Genomic DNA, 6,045 nt, shown 5'->3' with positions numbered 1-6,045 from the left:
ATAAAATTGTAGCTGTGTAGAGAACAATTTTATGTTACTTATTATATTGTTTCAGTTAGCAAAATGGTTCTCCCCGTATGGAAATGTGGATGTGAAAGCATATGGCCAAAATAAAGCATTGGTTGCTACATCAAACCACTACTGGTAAGACATTTTATTCTGTTTTTATATTTTGTGCCCTTTCAAAGTCATGATATGTGAATAACTAATTTATTTCAGTTAAAAATACTAAATGCCAATATAAATGTTAAATAAATACAGTTATTTTGTAGTAAAATTCACGTGCTTCCTCATTCCTGAAAAGGTACACTATGTCACAAAGTCTTCATATAGTTGACTGGAAAACACAACGAAAAATAAAAATGATATTAATTTATTTCTAATGAAATAATATTTTGTCTCCACACATAATATAATGTTGGTTAGATATGAGAACATTAGACTGAGAAATTGATTACAGAACAACAGATGTCTATAACACACTATTTAAAGCCCATTCAGAATTAAGCTTTTGATAATTACTGAAAATCTCAAAAGTTATAAATAACAAAACTTTTTAATTCATTTATTTTATTGTATTATTCTTGGATAATACTAATCTATGAAATGACACCATCTACGTCATGTATTATCCAACCAAATCTCCAAACTGAAGAGTATCAAAGAATGACGACTTATGTTCTCATGTTATAATATATAAGACCAGAAGAGTTATCTTTCTTGAATACTTAATACAGTACATTGACTACGTTTCCTTGCTTCTAACCAGGGACTTCTCAGGGCTTTCTTACGCATTTTAAAAGCTGAAAAGATATCTGTATTATCTTAATATCGTAAGCGAGACCTTTAATTTAAGTCGCCCCAAACCCCAAAATAATCATTGTATTTCAAACGTGAATCATTTGTTTAATTTATTTGTTTGTATTGTATGAAGTTATATTGAATTCCAACTATTAGTCTTCAAGGAAAATTCAACGGACCGCTGTACCGACCGACCACCGGCGACTCCTATTTATCCCCCCCAACTTTGTTTCGGGGCTATAAATATATGACAAAATATCTGAAAACTACACTTTCGATGGCAATACTCCTCTTATGTACATTTACCTTGTAACACGTTTAACGATTAACCCCAGAGGTGACGGAAAGAACATATGAAAGAGATTTTGAATTTTATTCAAAAAAGAAGAAAATAAAATTTCTAAAAACCTTTAACAACAAGAAGTTTAATAACAAATTTCTTTACTTTGTGTTCATAAACTACTTCAATGATGATCAATATATTTTATTCATTAAAGCCTTCTACCACGGCTTTACTCTGCAAGAACATTTATTTATTCTTGTGTGACAAACTAAATGTAAGCTACAGTATGCTAGTTCCTTAAGGAATCAAGCAATTTACTGATTTAATAGTCCAGCACAGTAAGAGGAAGTACAGTGCACATAAACCAAACTCCATCTTGACTAATTACAGAGTTATTGCCCTTGGATTCTTTTTCTTGTCCAGTGCATAACTTGAAAATTAATGGTTTGAATAAAATGCATCATACAATGGTCAAGCGCAATGAGAGGAAATGCAGTGCTCAAGAAGTGTAACTCTTTCTGGACTTAATACAGAGTAATTCAATAAAACTCCATCAATGGTCAACCACAGTGAAAGGAAATGCAACATACAAGAACCACAACTATCTTTAATTGCCCTCAACCATAACTATAAATTTAATTCTTTAACAAGGTATTTTGTTACTTGTTACTTCCTCATCCGAATCAGTCTTACGGGGTATTTATCACATTTAGTGATAGTTCTAGTTTCTTGACAAAGAAAGTGTGTTGCCATCTTAGATACCTGGTATGGTTATCAAAGATTTCAAATTAACAATTGTTTGATCTAAAATGCCTCATTTTATTCACATCATTTGTTGGAATTTTAAGGATTTGAAGTCATAACTGTGAAATTTGATCAATAATAATACTGAAATTTTCCAAAAGATAGTCACCCCAAAACTTGAAATTCTTAGTTCCTCTACCAATTTTCATTATAGTCCTGAAAAAGAAACAAGGCCCACCCACCAAAACAAACGTATGTTATACCAGAGATTTTTATTTGAATATTGCTTTTTGGTGTTACCGAGAGTACCGTCGAAGGCTTCCCTTCCCCACTACCTCCACACAAACCCGGACTATAGACATTCTCGCATAAATAATTTGGTTGTAGGATCGTCTTTGGTTCTCTTAAAATGAATAAAAGTTATGCGCCGTGGTCAAAACTGACACCACCCCAAAGGGTCACACATGTGTAGAATAATATTGGGAAATATATTTAAATATTCTTGTGGAAAACAGCAATTCTATAGGTTTATAAATTTGACATGTACACAGGGGGGAACCCCATATGGATCCCAAATTGAGCATCGGTAAAATATGTTTCAAAAAGAGTTTATTTGAATGTTAAGCATTGTTTAGTGGTAAACTTTTGTTAAACTGTATTTTAAGTCCGTTTAGCGACATTTTCTTCATACGCACGAAAACTGAATACAGATCCAGAACAAATATGGGTAAATATTAAAAAAGTCAGAAGGGTAAAATATAATTTGGATTTACATGTACTTAAAAAAAGCTTCTAAATTTTATATAAATGTTCAAACATTAAAGTGGAAAACTTACGATTAACTTATTTTCTACTTCACATATCGTTATAACGCATATCTGGATTAGCGGAAATTCGCATATATATTAACCGATGCTCAATTTTGAGATCCATATGGGGTACAAACCCTGCAATGTTGCATTTTAATGAATCTATATAATTGTTTGAATCCCTGGGATGAGGATACCATGGGTTCCACTAAGTTTTTCATAGCTTAAAGTGACATTATTGGCTTCATCAGAATAACTTTTTAAGGATTTCAATGATTTTGTTTATATTTATTTGAGAAATAAAAGCAAAGGAAATATTTGCCTTTAATGGAAAAGTCGCAATTTGAGCTGTTTACAACAAATTCGAAAATATGCTGGATACGATTTGAGTTGCATTTATACTCCTGAAAAGATTCACCGCAAATATTTTCTGAAAATATTTTTTTGAAACCTCCAGAGAGGAAAGTGTTGCTTCATCCGAGAAAGCGGCATTGTTAAACAAGTCCATCAAGTGTCACAACCTTTTCACAATCTTTTCAGTCTTATCTCTCATTTCATCTCTGTTACCAACATCCGCCTGTAAAGAAAGCAGGCCCGTCCTTACGAACTTGGAAAAAATGAAAACATGAGCAAGGTGATAAGTTTGGATCCAATAATGATTTCTATTTAAACAACATGTGTTGCAAATCCTGAAAGTTCATTGGTTTTGTTTTGTAAGGATAAGGATTTGTGGAATAATATATTGTTCATGATGTGGCGCAGACTTGGATGCTGCAACAAACAAGCTTAGGTGAACAGATTTAGAAACGTAAATATGTTGATCATCTTTGACTTCTTTATAAAGAAGTCCTAAACCTTTTCATGTGAGGAATCTATCGTGCTATGTTATGGAAGGCCGGTGGTTCTGCCTGGTTGTGTCTTAAATAATGCGTGGAGGAGCACCTGAAAGCTTGCTCCATTAGTTGATGTGGAAATTGGCCAGATAATTTTATAACCTTAGCAGTATCTTTGTGACTAAAACATCATTATGACATTATAACAGATTAAATCATACAAAAACAAAGCAGGTTATGTTTTAACTATCTTTTCTTTTAATTGATGTTATAATGTTTCATCTAGCCTGCATTAGTTGAAAAATTTATGTTTAGGTACAAAATTTATAAAATTTTTAAACAATTAATTACTTAAGCCCATCTTATTATTTATCTTGAAGTGATGAAAAATGCTATACTCAGGGTTATCTTTGTATTGATTTTGGCCATAATTATATTATTTTAATGTGTTATTTATAGTGAGAAAGGACGAACGATAGTGTTACATTCACCTGTAGTTAACCATGCCGAGGGATTTGACAGATATAGTGAGTGTATAAAATATATTTATTTATGAAACAAACAATTGGTCTGTCTGCTAAGTTCAATTATAAAAGTAATCCATAGATTGCTGCTCCAATCATTAGTTGAGGCGTAATTTCTATGTGACAGTTGATCATAGACATTGCGTCTAAATAAGTCATTTATCTGTCACCGCTGACTCAGAAATCTGGTGGCTATGTAGCAGTCAGTTTTATAGAAATTGGTAATTATTGATTAGTTATACATAAAAACTGGTTAGGAGGTTTTACTGTCGAGATATTGCCAAAACATGGTGAAATTGACTTAAAACTCCAGAGAAACAAACAAAGTAGTCAAGTGCATGTGTAACACTTCCTCAAAGACTCTCAGCTGTTAAGTTTTTACTTTAAGCTTTTCACCCTAAAGCCAGATCCATGCAGAGGTTTTGGGTTAGGTGGGAAAACAGAGGTTTGATTACAAGTAGTTTAGATCCCGTTATACCTTGGTATAGGAGTTGATTTACAATAAACGTATGCATCATGACAATTTTAATAAATGATCTAAAATAGGAAAATAGCATTATTCCAGAATCATGTTAAAATGGTTTTTTTTTTTTTTTTAATTTAGAAAGTTTTGTTGTTTTTTTTTTGTTGAAAAATTAGCATGTGTTAAATGTAATGGCCATAGAAACTCGGTGTGCGTTTTTCCCATCTTATCAAGAGGTACAAACATATATTAATAACTTTGTAAATATATAAAGACAGATAAGTGCAACACTTGAGTATGAATGATACTGCACTTGGAAGCTATAAATGTAAAAGTTTGTTTGTACTTCATGATCAGAAAGGGTGGGGGTGGGGGGATCCACATTTATGAGTTTGTGATAACACCTGTTGGCAGTTGTTAGTATTGTATATACAGTGACTTTCATTCATTATGCCAGTTGTCAGATAAACAAATTATTTATTGTAGTTATATTTGAATCGTATTTTGTTGCTTTCCTCCAGGATCTGATGAGTTACCACATGAAGCAGGTTTTGACGCGTATATGTGTGGAGTTGGTAAGCATTACTCTTAAAGCAGCATGCCTCCAGATTCATGCTAATTTTCATGAAAATTTTGAATTTTTTTTTAAAATTCAAATATTGTGAAGTGAACAAAGAATGTAATATACACATTGCAAACGGCACTTACAATCCACAAAAATTATCAAAAAGAGGTCAAAATACACATAAATACCTCTTACTGCGTTAGTAACACAGTAGAATTATAGTGATTGATACTACAAAATCATTCATTAATCGCACATAACATGTAAATAATTAATTAAATATTGAATCATTTTACTTTTCTTAAGTTCTTAATAACTTTTTGCTAAAGATTGAATTTTTGAAATATTTTGGCTCATCTGGAGGCATGCAGCTTTAAATGATAAAGCTTCCGGAGCATTAACATTATAGTTTTGTCTATTACTGTATAAGTGGTTAAGTTAGCAACACAGAAATATTGGGTAATTTTGCGAATGGTAGAAAATCGCTAAAATTTTCTCTAGTATAAATGTCGACCAACCTTACAATAATTTCTACACTTGCACATTTTCCTTATATATCCTTGCACAAAATGTCTTGAATTTTAAATTTGCTAACTTTTTTGCGGAAATATCCACTTATTCAGTAAATAATTGTTACTTCTACTGACATAAAACAGTTCTACAATTTCTGAAATGCACTCCTAAAACTTTATTCTAAGTATTAATTTTCTTTAAGCCACATATCGATAATGGTTCAACTTGTTTATCCTGTCTGTGCTTAAAGTGAATACTATGCAGAATGCATTATGTTTGTTTACAAAAGCTTTGGTATTATTACAATTATGTATCGAAACAAAGACTTGCCCTTGTTGGGATGTGAACCCACAAGGCCAGCAGTCCTGAGAGTACTCGGTCATCCTTAGCTTACTAGTCTCATGTGTTAAGCACTCAACTGATGAACCTTATATGTCAGATTCCTGTTTATATAATGGTTTGAGAGTTTGGACCCAAACTCGACCTTTATAATGGTATGCCTGTGTATTT

This window comes from Ruditapes philippinarum, unplaced genomic scaffold, assembly GCF_026571515.1.
Source record: "Ruditapes philippinarum isolate M1 unplaced genomic scaffold, ASM2657151v2 ctg4752_1_1_1_1, whole genome shotgun sequence".
Classification (NCBI taxonomy): Eukaryota; Metazoa; Mollusca; class Bivalvia; order Venerida; family Veneridae; genus Ruditapes; species Ruditapes philippinarum.
Note: the sequence above shows the minus strand (reverse complement) of the source record.